Genomic DNA, 14,083 nt, shown 5'->3' on the forward strand with positions numbered 1-14,083 from the left:
ATATCATCATCTTTTTCTCTCATTATATTCTAATTTGCTCTGTAGCAGACAGACTGATAAATAATTATTTACAAGGAGCACAGCAGTTGGCATCTTTAAGCCTGACTATTTTAAATGCATAATCAAAAGACATTCAGCAGATTCTTTCTCTTGGCATAAATACATCAATGAGTCCACTTTGACCATTTGTTTTAAAGAAAAGGAGCGATAATATGGGAAATAGCCAAATGCCTTGCATGGCAGAATGGCAAGTGTTCCAAGCTTTAAGTTCATGCTGCATGCAGGTATTACAAGACTGACGCAAACAATATTGACAATGGAAATCAGTCAGATTAAGAATCCAGTCACTCATGTTTTCAGGTTGATTTAGGGAGAATTTAAATGTTTTTTTCTTTTTAAATTGTGTACACTAAAAATGACTTTTAGAAAGTTAGAATACACAGCTGTTTTTGTCAGTGCAGAAAGATGCTTAGTTACAGCATAACAGCAGGGGCTAAAAGATCCCAGCCCTTCCCAGCATGCACTGGGGGATGAATACTGAATATGGGTGCAATGTTTGACAGCTTGACAGATTTACTTACATTGTTGTTGTTGTTATTCTGGTCACATCTATTTTTTTTGTGTGTGTCTTTTTCCCCTCTTTTTAAAATTATCAGTTAGTTGTTTGTTGTTGTGTGACCAAGTGTTGAGGTCTGTGTGTGGAAGTTTAGAGCAGTTTATGTTTGATTTTGATTTTCATGAATGTTTGTATGATGTTACAATTCAATTAAGATGTCACAATATTTACTTAAAATATTTAAGAAGATGGCTTCAACTCATAAAGCCATGCAAACCAGGAATATTATCATTAACTAAAAACGTTATAAAAAATGTTTTTCTGTTAATTTAAATAAAGCTGAAATAAAATAAAATATTAGTTGAAAATCTTATACTAAATGAAAATTAGAAATGTTGCCTTGCACTGCAATAAGTCTAAGTTCAAGCACTAAAATGATTAACTGGAAATAAATAAAAACTAAAACTGAAATAAAAATAAATAAAACCTTAATAGCAATATTGTCACGTTCCACCCACCAAGGAAAGGGAGAGAAACAGGTGGATCCAAATACAACACTTTCTTTATTAGGGCAATCCAATTCGTCGTCATCCATGCAGGGGTCCAAATCCATGTTAGCAGTCCAATTTAACAAAGTAAACAAACAAGGAACAAAACAAACTCAAACTAGGAAACCGACTTGAAGAAGTGTAAGTGACATACAACAATGACTCCGTAACATGAACTAACACAAACAGGGTATTTATGCACAGACACTAACAACATAAATGGGAACAGCTGGGTGTAATCACAAGTGATGGGAACAAACAAGGATTATGGGAAATGTGGTTCCAGGATGAATGGAGACAGAAAGGAAGGAAGGGACCTCTAGTGGACACCCAGTGGAAACACAACAGACACTGTGACAAATATAAAGAAAAAAACTTAAAATGACAAAAACACAAAAGCATTAAACTAAAATAAATAATTTAATAAATAAAAACAAAAGCTAATTCAAAATATTAATAAAAGTATAATAAAATCTACACTCTAAACAAAAATGGTGCTAAATAGCACTAAAAGTGGTTCATTGGCTTGTAATCATTGGGGAACCACTTTAAGTGCCATATAGCACCTACCTTTGTCAAATGGTGCTATGTAGAACCATAAGAGGTGCCATATAGCACCTTAACCACCCCAAAGAACCGCTAAAGAACCGCTGAAGAACCAAACTGGGCTTAACAGGTTCTTTAAATGGTAGTGGTGCTATATAGCACCTTAACCACCGCAAAGAACCCCTGAAGAACCGCTGAAGAACCATTTTTTTTTAGTGTGTAAAACAAAACTAAAACAGCACTGATGTGAATTGTATTTATTTATTTTCTGTTTATATTATGTCTAGGTGTTGATGACCATATTACATGAATTGAATAAGCATTTAGGTTTACTACTAAATGGATATTTGGTAGTACTTGGATATTCTGAATTAATCTGAGGTGGTTGGTGGTCTGAAGGGTTTAAGAACCACTGATACAAAGTAATGGTATTATCATCAATTTGTTTAAATAGCTTTATAATGTGTGGAGGCATTAGACATACAGATGTGCAAGAAGCCCAGAGAATTTACTTGGTCTTTAGCAGACAATCCCCATGGAGCAATTTAGGCAAATGCCTGGGGCACAATAGAAATAGAACAGAACAGAACTGTTACCTCAGAAGCTCTGCAGCTAATAGATTGTCCCTCTATGGATTTAAACCCGCAACCTTTGCATCAGCAGCCCAGATCTTTAACTATTAGACTACCCGAACTACAGAGCTCTAAAACTAACACTCTAACACAAATGTGTTGTTTTGATGTGTGCATGCACATCAATTAAGTTGAATTCCATAAATGTCATATGTCTGAATGCATTTGCATGTTAAGGAACAGGATTGATAACGCAATGGTTTTTATACTCTTGTTAGCTCAGACTATGCACCAATATATCACATGAAGTTCCAAAGACACTTTATGATGATTATGGTTACAATGGAGCCCGAGAAGGCTAATTTTCCTTTGAGGACTCATTAGTGTGTGGGGAATGTTGGTGGCATAAGACAGCCTGCAGTCTGAATGGCTTATTAACTGTACTCTGACTCTTATGTGGAAAAGAGTGCCTATCCTCTACACACACCATCATTCCACTCCTCTACCCCACTAGCTCAGCAATGGAGCCTTCATTTGCTTTGTTGCCTACTAGAAAGCAGCTCTAAAAACACCAGGGGTGCAAAAAAAGAGGTTGTTGAGCTCCATATGCAGCTGCACACAAGGCGGGTTTCCACAATCATAGATATTTTTTTAAGTGTGCATTCTTAAAATAACCTAAAAATAACTAATAAGGTACAAATTTGTAACTGCGCAGTTTGGCAGACACTTTATCCAAAGCAACTTACAGTACAGTGCATTCAAGGTTTGCATTTTGCTTCACTGGGACTAACCCTCCTCACCTTCCCCAGCTCCACCTGTATAGATCTGTTGTGGATAATTCATGTATGCTATATTTTACAGCAGCAGTATGTTATTTTGTTGTAAAAATGTTGTTAATTTAGTTTATTTATCTATGCAGCCGCTCTGGAGAAAACAGTGATGTCCTTGTCCTGCTCAGTTAAGTTCTCATATAATAGTGGCAATGGTAATATTGTTGCATGCAAAACACTCAGAGAGTTGTTGTGACAGAATTACCTTTCTAAAATGAGACACAGCTAATGTAAACTGTTCGTGTACAGTGTGCATGTGCACTACGGAAAGCTCTTATTGGGTTCCCCGGAAACATTTCCGTTGTGTTCTGTCCTATTTGCAGCGCCTTTCTGTATTTGGTTGTGTTGTGAACTTTTGCAGCGCATTTCTGTATTTGGTTGTGTTGTGAGTATTTGGAGCACACATGTGTTGTGAACACACATGTTATTTGCAGGTGTTTTTCGATTTGCATGTGTTTTCTTCAGTTGCAGCGCGTTGAGCTCTCTCGGCCACCGTATGGAAGGGCCAAACGGCATTTTAAATTATGTAGAGTGATAAAAGAAGGTTAGTAAGTCCTTTTTAGTTTTTGCTCCAGTAATACAAGTCATAATGTTTCAACAGTTATTGTAAAGTGTTTTTTTGTTGTTGTTGCAGTATATCATATTCCATTATTTTCATATTTTAGAATGTAATATTTAATATTGCAGTGAGTGTTTCAAAATTACATTTATTTCATTTTTATGTGTTTATATAATTTATAATATATTATATAATATAATCTTTCAGATTTTATATAATTTCTAATGTTTAAAGGCCTTAAACATCTATGTTGGTTCACTATGTCTGGTGGACAGCAGCATTGATGTTGCACACCTCTGGGAAACACAACGGGCATGTGTGTATTTATTTGACTTCTGAGTCAATGTTTTTGTGTGTGTTGCTGTATGCGTTTACGTCACACTTTTCTACAGGCATTTCCTGTTATCTGTTTAATGACAGAATGCAATGTAATTGCCCTCACTGGAGCAGAACTCAAAGAGGTTCATGGGGGTTCTCATCTCACTTGCTGAAGGGAACCATTGTGTTTATTTGTTCTGCGCATCATTATCCCAGGGCTTAATTGATCTTCTTATTGAACATGGCTTTGGGTTGCTTTATTTATCCAGTGCACCACACTCTTAAAGATAAGGGCACCTTATCATTCTTACTCATGGAGGTTCACGCTGAATCATTAGAGACGTTGTAACACAGTGAAACCAGGTTAATTGCACTATTAAAAGAACATACTGTTCGAAGTACACTGTGTCCAAGTTATCAAGTGATTTTCTTTTTCAGTTGTACACCTTAGGCTGTAAGTGGTTATTGTAAAGAAATAACCAACAAAAAGTTGCAAATGCTATCAGTGTATTGGGGCCTTATTATGAAAATTAAATAAATAATATTTTTTTGGGATAAAGAAAAAGTTAATTACTGCTAAAGACCAATAATACAATTCTACTAACATACTCATAATTAGGATAGCAAAACAATGAAGCTTATCAGTTTTAAAAGGGAGGAGAAATATCTTTTGTTAAAAAGCCATTCCTCCCAATGAAATAAAGTACATTTATGTTGAAATAATCTAATTAAAACTGAAATAAAAAGAAATCCAATTATTTAAGAAATAACAAAAACTAATAAAAATCATACAAACAAGTTAAAAATGACTACAATTTAAACTAAAATGAATATGAAAAATGAAAACTGATTAATTTTTAATTTTATATAGATAATCCTATAATAACAGTGGAACACAATTATGTTAATACTAAGGTAAAATACAATACAATCCACGACAACACTACTTTTTGCAGTGAATTATTGGCTTAAATTTGAAGTGGTGTTAACAAATCTACCCTTTCAGTTCAACACACTTGAAGGAATTTACCTCTCTCCTTACTTGAAGAGGATCTCTTTACCAAAGCCAGAATAAATTTGTTTTGTAAAAGTAGCAGGTGTTAGAACTGAAAAGGTCTATGTATTGTGACAAATGCAAATGTCAGAAAACCGATGGCATTGACACATGACCATGTGACATTTAGAATTCAGTGATACTTATTTGGTGTTCAGAAGCTTGAAACACTTGAATCACTCTCAGTTATGAGGAATGAATTGGAAAGATACTTATGCCAACACACTCTCATGACAACTTGTAAGATGGTGAAATCATATTACTGTCATATACCATTTATACCATATAGAAAGATAAGTTGACTTCATTATACTGTTCCTGGCTGTGAAATTAATCACGTTAATGACTGTTTTTGTTGCTCTGGGAAAATGTTGAACAATGATATGATACTTTTTAAGTATATTCAGTTTTTTGGTCATCACATGGAGAGTTTTTTGGACACACTGAGGTTGAATCTTGAAACGCAAATAAGAAACGTATTTAGTTTCTCAGTAAAGTAGGGTTACAGTACAGATAACCAGCAAAAAATGTTGCACTTCATGTTAAGTGCGATTATTTTAAAATAAGAGACAAGGACAGTGTTGAATGTTGCCAATGAAACATGGTAAAATACAGTAATCATGACTGAAGCAAATATATACCTGATTTCAGAAGTACAGGTTTTGAATGAATGCTTCTTAAGCTCATTATGTGCCTTAATTACCTGAAGGACTGCAATTTTGCTGTTTGCAGATCTAAAATGTTAGTCTTGCATCTGAAAGGAAATAAATGCAGAATGACTGTCAATCATGGTACTTAGGTTTTTGCCTGTTACGTTTGTAATAAACATGTAGCTTAGATTCAGAGACTGTTGATTCGGAGAAGATCTATTTGAATGACAATTGCCTTTTCTCATGAACGTGTCAAGAATTGTCTTGCAGTCTGCATATTCTTTATTGACTTCAGTCTTTGGCTTCTTTATTTATTTATTTTTTATTTTCAGTAACATTTATGAATAAAACCACTGGTTTTCTGCAGTTTTGCCAAGGACTGAATGGCTATAAGTCATCATGAGTGGGTTTGTTCTGATTAGAGCAGCACACACACACACACACACACACATTCACACACATGATTAGATCATCATTATTGCGGCCTGGTGATGCAACCACCCACAGTGCCCAGACAAGGCTGCCAGTTTCCTCTATGAGTCTATCTGCCTACATACTGTCTAGCACCCTAAATACACTTTCTGTCTGACAGAGCCCAGTTTTCATCACATGAGCTTGGTGGAGCACTCTGCAAACTGATCACACATTTGCAGCTTGGTCTGTGTTTTTAAATTACATTATCATGCTGTCACACAACAGGTAACCATGCTTCTAGGTTCTTTTAGTTCAGTCAAGTCGCGTTTAATTATGACTTTGAGCAACACTGAGATTCTGTCATTTATATACGGATTATTGTATTTTGTAGAAATGTGATGATGCCTACTGTATAGTTAGAAAAGTATTATACTTTTGGAACAAAGCAGTGTTTTAAGTTTACTTAGTAAATGATTTTATGTACATACACTAAAAAATGTACTGTAAAATTTACAGCAACTTACTGGCAATTTTCGTTGCCAGTAAGCCTGTCAATTCTTTTTAACAATATTACTGTAAATCGTCAACTACAATTAAACTGTAAAAATACAGCAAACCTGTAAAAGCAGCAAAACATGAGCAGTTGTGAATTTACAGTTCTTTACTGTAATATTTACAGTATGAATTAAAACCCGTGTAAACTTATTTCATTTCAGGAAACCGATAATCTTAAATTGGTCAATTGCCATTTCATATTTATACTGTGATCTTATTTCATTTGAGTCCACTAAAAAAACAATGTTTCTAAAAAATTTAATTAATTTAAATGAGTTAACAAAACATCAATTTAACTCACTCCTCTTGCAAATAATTGTTAGTTAACAACAACACATGCATGAGACGAAAAACTTAAGAAAAAGATCATCAATGCATCAGCAACTACACAGTCACTGCCTTTAAATAAAGCAACATGCAGCATAGCATAAGTGTTTCTTTGCTCACCCTGAAGCACAGGCTCTACTCTTCAGCACAATGGTGACCCACAAAACTCAACAGAAACCCTTTAAATCCCAACAGATCATTAAACACTAACAGATCTCCACTATATCATTATGTGCAAAAACACATAACACTTCATTTCAACATTTACTCTCATGAGCAGTCATTCACATATATATTCACATTTCACATTTATGTTCATATAAATACATTCACAGAAAATAACTTATTTTGTTTAGTAAATTTTACAGTAAACTACTGACTTCCAGCCACAGCCTTAGATGAAATCAACTTAAGAAAAATGAAGACATTAAATCTCTGAAGATCTGAGCAGAGGAGGATTAAACAACTCCACAAACAGCTTCACTTATTACTAGATTGTCTTTATTTCTGTCATAATCAGAAGTTCTTTTTGAGAATCAACAGAGGTTTAGATGTTGATGATTTGTTTATTTTGTAGTCACCATGATGGTGATAAGTGTTGGCTTTAGTTGGGCTCTTGCCCTTGACATTTGAACAATAGTTTTTCTCTGCTTTACCTGTGTCTTTATAAGGTACAATAGTTCTAGCAAAAAAGCCAAGAGAAAAGTAATCTGGTAACTATGGCTGTGTATTGATGATGTCATTAATAGAGCTTATAAAACAGTAGCAACTAATTTCATCCATATTTTAATTAATTCTCAATCTCAAGTAATCATATTGGTCTTTCCATATGACTGATTATTAAAGTCCTGTGATTTCACATTAGGAAATCCAACAACATTTTTATAATTTGAACAGTTTTAAAACACCTTGTCACACACAGACATCAACAATCAACATATGAATCTCAACAATGGTGACACTCAAATGAAAAGCTTCATGTCGCAATGGGGTACCACCATAGTACATTACTCCCAGCATGCATTGCAGCATGCATAAATTATGCAGCTGAATTGTCTTATTTCTTTTATTCTTACCTTGTGCTTTTATTTTTGTTGTTGTTTTTGACGTGACTTTTTTGTTGCTTGATTTGTGATGTTCAGAGTTGATCTGTTTATCTATATTTTGTTAATCACCATTGTTGAGGTTCATATGCTGATTCTTAATATATGTGTGTGTTCTAGTAACTTAAAAGGTTTTGTGAATCGTATGTAAAACCCAAATTACCTGATAATATCACAACTGAACATCATGCTGTAGATTCACACAACTATTAGAATCAATAAAGTGAAATCTATAACAATCTCACCTTCATAATGTTTGTGGAGTTGTTTAATCCTCCTCTGCTGAAATCTTGAGAGATTTAATCTCTTATTTTATCTTCAGTTGTGTTCATCAAAGGCTGTGTCTGAAGTCAGTTGTTTACAGTAAAATCTCAAAGTAAAATTTACTAAACAAAAAAAGTAAAATGATGTGAATTACTTTATGTGATTTTATGTTTTTTTGCACATAATGATATAGCCTAGTGGAGATCTGTTAGTGTTTAATGATCTGTTGGGATTTAAAGCGTTTCTGTTGAGTTTTGTGGGTCACCATTGTGCTGAAGAGTAGAGCCTGTGCTTCAGTTCAGGATGAGCAGAGAAACATTGATGTTATGCTGCATGTTGCTTTATTTAAAGGCAAGTGACTGTGTAGTTGCTGATGCACTAAAGTTCTTCAACTCATTCACGTGTGCTGTTGTTATGTAGGATTTAGTTAAATGTATGTTTCTAGTTAACTTATAAAGTCTTTTTCTTAGTGGACTCAAATGGAATAAGCTCACAGTATAAATATTTAATGGCAATTGACCAATCAATTTCCTCAAATGAAATGAGTTATCTCAGGTTTTAATTCAGTGCATTATTAATAACAGTAACATACTGTAAAGATTAGATTAAAGAACTGTAAATTCACAGGTGCTCTTGTTTTGCTGCTTTTACAGGTGTGCTGTATAATTTTACAGTATTATTGTAGTTTATGACTTACAGTACTCTTGTAAATTTACAGGCTTACTGGCAACCAAAATTGCCAGTAAGTTGCTGTAAATTTTACAGCAATTTGTTATAAAGTCATAAAATATTTTGGGTGTGTATTGTTTAATGCACATAAACGCAGCAAAAAAAAAGTCCCTTTTTCAGGGTACTGTATTTTAAAGATAATTACCAATATGTTTTACAGACCTTTTGGAAAGGGTTTAAACAAGGCTTTTTATGCTTGTTCAATGAACCATAGACAATTATTGCACATGCACCTGTGTAACAATAACAGTTTACAGGTGGTAGACAATTAAAGTCCCAGTTGTTGAATCGGTTAATGTTTATACAAATATTTACAGTGGAAAGTGTCTTTTCTTTTCTTTTCTTTTTTTTTTTTTGCCGAGTTTAAAATTGCAACCTCTATAAAGCCATTAACGACAAATATGGCATATAAAAGTAAAAATTCAGATATATAAAATGTATCTTTACTGCTTAAATACACATTTGTCAACACAATATGATATTATTGATATTTGACCAAACTTATTGAGTTCGTTTTTAGAATGGATTTGTTTTGAATTTTGCAAGCAACAATTTTTATTAGCATTTTTTCCCCATAGACAGCCAACATGTGGCACAATGAGGTCCAGTTGGTGGTCTTATAAAAACAAGAGCATCATTAAATTATATATGACAATATATTAGCCACAGTGGATGCAAATATTTATTACCCTTAAAAAGTTTGCAAAGACCCTGGATCTTTGGACAGTATCAGCATTTTTATTTTGTGTGTAAATGTATTAAATCATAGTCATTGTGTGCAATTCAATCATTGAAGACCAGAATTCTTTTTATTTCTAATTTTTTTTATTAGGCATGTCACAACATGCATGTCACAACAGACAGTTGCCATATTACTGAACTTGGCCATGGCATTTTTCTTTTCTTTCTTCAGATTATTGGGTCAGCACACCTTTTATAACTACACTAAATTAGAATTACAAATACAGATTGTTTAAATAGTTTAGAAAAAGTTAGTATTTTCATATGTTTTATTTAATAAAATGTGTTAGTTTTGTCTCTTATCAAAGCAAAGTCGTCACAAAATGATATAGATTCATGCTGATACTGTCCAAAACGCCAGTTTTCAAACTCTTGGGGGACATTGTATTTACGCAATACATTTGCAGCAGTTCAAATCTTTTGACACCCTCTTTAGATCAATCAAATATCAGTTAGAAATAGACCATCATAATGTCGTCTATGAATGTCATTTGTGAAATTCTAGGCTTGTCTTAATTCAAAGGACCTAATGGAAATCAAATGAAGGCCAAATGTCCAAAAATCTTTTGAGTGAGGATGAAATGTCACTCTTGGTCTTTATAGCTCAGTTTAATGTGAAACAGCTAATTTCCGAGCTGGTCAAAGAACTAGGAAGTGTTATGTGAAGTGATAACGTAGAGGCACACCGATTCTTAACATTAATAAAATGAAACATGACATATCTGGCTCTACGTTTTTTAGAGCAAACAATGAGAGTTACAAATTGTTTAATGTTCATTAACACACGGATTATAAGTGTATATTCTAGTTTGAATTTACAGTGTGTTTCTGCTCAATACTCAATGCACCTTGTCCAGCAATGAGACTGTATATTTACAGTATATAAACCTATGATTCTCTAATACCAGTCAGATGCAAATGTAGTGTAATATTTGGCGGTGCCATCAAATCCCAAAACAGTTATGATTTATAGTCCAATCTCAGCTGTACGTGGTGAATGAGATTGACATTTGGGTTAATTTATTCTTTTCTTTGTTGTTGCCTATTCTTCTCACAGACCCTTTTCTTTGTCAACCGCCTGCAAGATCAGTCAATAGTAATTGATCGCTGTTGCTGGATTACTCTGCTGCTACTTCACGTTGCATTCAGAGAAGTCATTTATATCATTTCTGCTGCCCATTCATCATAATTTACCTGTTAACAAGCAATCTCATACACTCATAGAGAGAGCAGATACTTTGAGTATATGTGATCACTCAATTCTATTAGAAAACAAACAAGGAAGATGAAATTTAATGGATTAATCTTCCTCATGTATGTCAGCTACTAAAAATAACCTTGACGTCAGGGAGGCTGATGATTTCAATCTATTGAAAGAGTTCTTATAAATTTGGATTTGACTTTGGACTTTGAGACTGGGCTTTTTCTTTTTCTTTACAAATTTACCATATCAGAGTTGTTATAATTTAGAATTTTATTTTATTTCTATTCAAGTTGCCTTTTAATGGAGTTTAGTCTTTGTTGTAGTTCATTGTTTCTGTTATTGTTTTCTAGTTTGTTTAATTTAATTTAATTTAATTTTGAGTATTTTTAGGCTGCTGCTTAATGTGCTTACTGGTATAATTTAACAACTTTAACAGCATTTATATTATATACTTTCTGTATATAATACACATACATTATACATATTGTACAATATATGCATTGTGTGTATATATATATAATATAATAATAATAATATATTATAATATAATATAATATAATATAATATAATATAATATAATATAATATAATAATAATGTATATATTAGTTTAAGTTTTTTTAAAGTACAAGTATTTTTTTTATTTCAATTAAGTTCCATATCAGCTCCATCAAGATCCATATCAGCAGATTAACACATTTTCTTTTCTTAAAAAAAAAAAAAAAGTGTAAGAGTTGTTGCTTTCTGGTTCAATTCAAAAGAGCTCACCAATAATTCTGTTATTATATTTTAGTCCTTCCGATATGACTTGTGTCCCTTACGTCTATGGGATCTTTTCATCTGCCAGGTGAAAACTGAATCAAGGTTGCTTGGTAAAGGTCGCTTCAGGGTGAGTTATGCGCCAAACTTGAATTCTTGGGAAACTGGTCAGAGATACTATGGAAGGATGAATCTAACATGTGCAGCGCTGCTATGCATCAAATTGTCTCAGTTTGATGTCACACTTGAATGATGTCTCACTGTGTCTGTGTCATCGCGTGGCAAGTGTAACCTTTGTACTCAGAAGATAAATTGCACTTATCTCATCTTCCATAGCACAATGGATTGGTGTTTTATTAATTGAGAATCATTAGATTGCTGTTAATGGAAAGTGCTTTTCTGTCTCAACTCCTAATGAATTGAGTCCATGATACTGCGGTTGTGGAGCTTCTGTTAACGCAGTGTAATTCTAAACCTTAATGGACCATTATGCCACTATCGGGATCGTTTGCTTTTTTATGCCTTTGTCTTTCCTTATTCTACAGAAGAAGAAAGCAGCTCTTTTGTCTGTAACCTCTCTTACCATTTATGTGCATAAGAAGGACGAAGGGTCCAAATGCTGCATCTCTATGATCTGGTTTATGTTTAGAATAATGCAGATCCCCATATAGACAGAGATCAATAAGGATGCAGATGGAAACACGAGAACTGCTTTTTACCGTAAGATTTTCGTCTTGATAAAATATACTGTCAAAAAACAAAAACAAAAAAGAAAAGTTTGTTAAATAGCTAGACAAATATTGTCTTCTACTTATCAGATATGCTTGTGGCAGTTTCTCGGATTCCTCAGGACTCTTTTTATTTTTTATTTATTCCAGTGGGGAAGTTGAATTGCTGTTGAAAATGCTTTTCTCTGAGGAACTTGCAACCAAAGTGCTACTTGGAATCCAGTTCCTGCAAGAACTGTCACCTGATGTTCCAATAATTCCATCATCAATACATTTTGTCAAGTTATTTGAGGCAGTTTTTTTTTCTTCTCCAGTCTAGAGAGACATTATAATTGTACACACACTTATACTGTTAGAAGGTTCATTATAGTAACTTAGGATACAAATATGCGAGACAAGCTAAAGGTACAATTCTTGCATACTTGCACAGGTTCAACGGTCAGATTTTAAGGTCCACTATGAAAATCTGATTTACTGTACACCTAGCAGGATTATGAAACATTTCAAACATGTTATGATTTAAAGGCACACTATGCAGTTTTCCGTTTTTGTCAAACAGTGACCCCTAGAGTCGCTGTGGAGTACTTGTATTTAACGCTACTTTCGAAAATACCACTCACGCAGAGCCGTCTCTGCACTCACGACCTGATCCCCCACCCCCCTGTATACCGGTACCTGTTCAGTAGGATGGGAGCGTCGGACATCGAACAAGCACAGATAGCCTCCGAAGATGTCTACTGATGAGGTAATGTTTCATGATTTCATACAAATATATAATAGGACTACATGATTGATATACATCACAATACCTGAGTTCAGCTAGTAAACATGCTCGTGAGGCAAGCTGGGCAATAAAACATAACACAAAAACACGTAAGAGAAACGAGTGTTTGTTATCAAGTCTGCTAACAGCTGCTAATCGATAGCTAGCTAGACATATCGTCCCCTTGGAATTATAAGGTTCTATCTGCGTTCTGAGCAGTTTTGAGATATTGAGCTTTAAAGTTTTTGCATTCCATTCGACTGTGTAGAAAGAACCTTTTTATTTTCTAAATAAAAATTTCCAAAATGTACACAACTTAAAAAACAACATCACATAATGTAAAGAAGTGGTCACAGAATAAGAATATGTGAATGACAAAAATGTCTGATAGAACCTTATAATTCCAAGGGGACGATATGTGGAAATTAGTGGACTGGTCTTATCAACAATGGATGAATGAACAACTTCATTAAAAATGACATACAACAAGCAAGCGCAACAACATACAACATAGAATGCAAGCAAGTTTACAAATAAGAGATCCGACCGCGTTTTCTTTGTCGACTCTGTCATGATTCACGTCTGAAATGCGTGCTAGTGTCTTCCATAGAGGCTGCTTCATATGTTGTTGATGTATGTGACGTCGTGCCGTAAAGCAAGTTGTGATTGTCGGGATGCCACCTCTCAAACTTGCATTGCCTGGTTTTTGGTCCCCCGCTCCCCCCCGCTCCCCCCCGCTTTGCTATCGGGATTATTCACCCTACAAGTTCGTTTACCATCGAAATGGGTTCGAAGCTGTTCCAAAAAGCTGTTATATCAAGGTACAAATCTTGCATAGTGTGCCTTTAAAATCAATAGTAAATAT

At 34.1% G+C, this 14,083-nt stretch overlaps 1 protein-coding gene across 4 annotated transcripts in view; it reads left to right on the forward strand.

Moving 5' to 3' along the window:
- Positions 1-13,582, forward strand: part of LOC309507618 (1-phosphatidylinositol 4,5-bisphosphate phosphodiesterase gamma-2) — a 210,805-nt gene extending 197,223 nt beyond the window's left edge. For all 4 annotated transcript variants that reach the window (XM_082181920.1, XM_082181922.1, XM_082181919.1 and 1 more), the window contains one exon: positions 13,571-13,582. The gene's annotated coding sequence lies outside the window, so the exon portion shown is untranslated. The remainder of the gene's footprint in view (positions 1-13,570) is intronic.
- The last annotated feature ends 501 nt before the right edge of the window (positions 13,583-14,083 follow it).

The sequence above is a fragment of the Leuciscus leuciscus genome, assembly GCF_965113295.1.
Source record: "Leuciscus leuciscus genome assembly, chromosome: 10".
Lineage (NCBI taxonomy): Eukaryota > Metazoa > Chordata > Actinopteri > Cypriniformes > Leuciscidae > Leuciscus > Leuciscus leuciscus.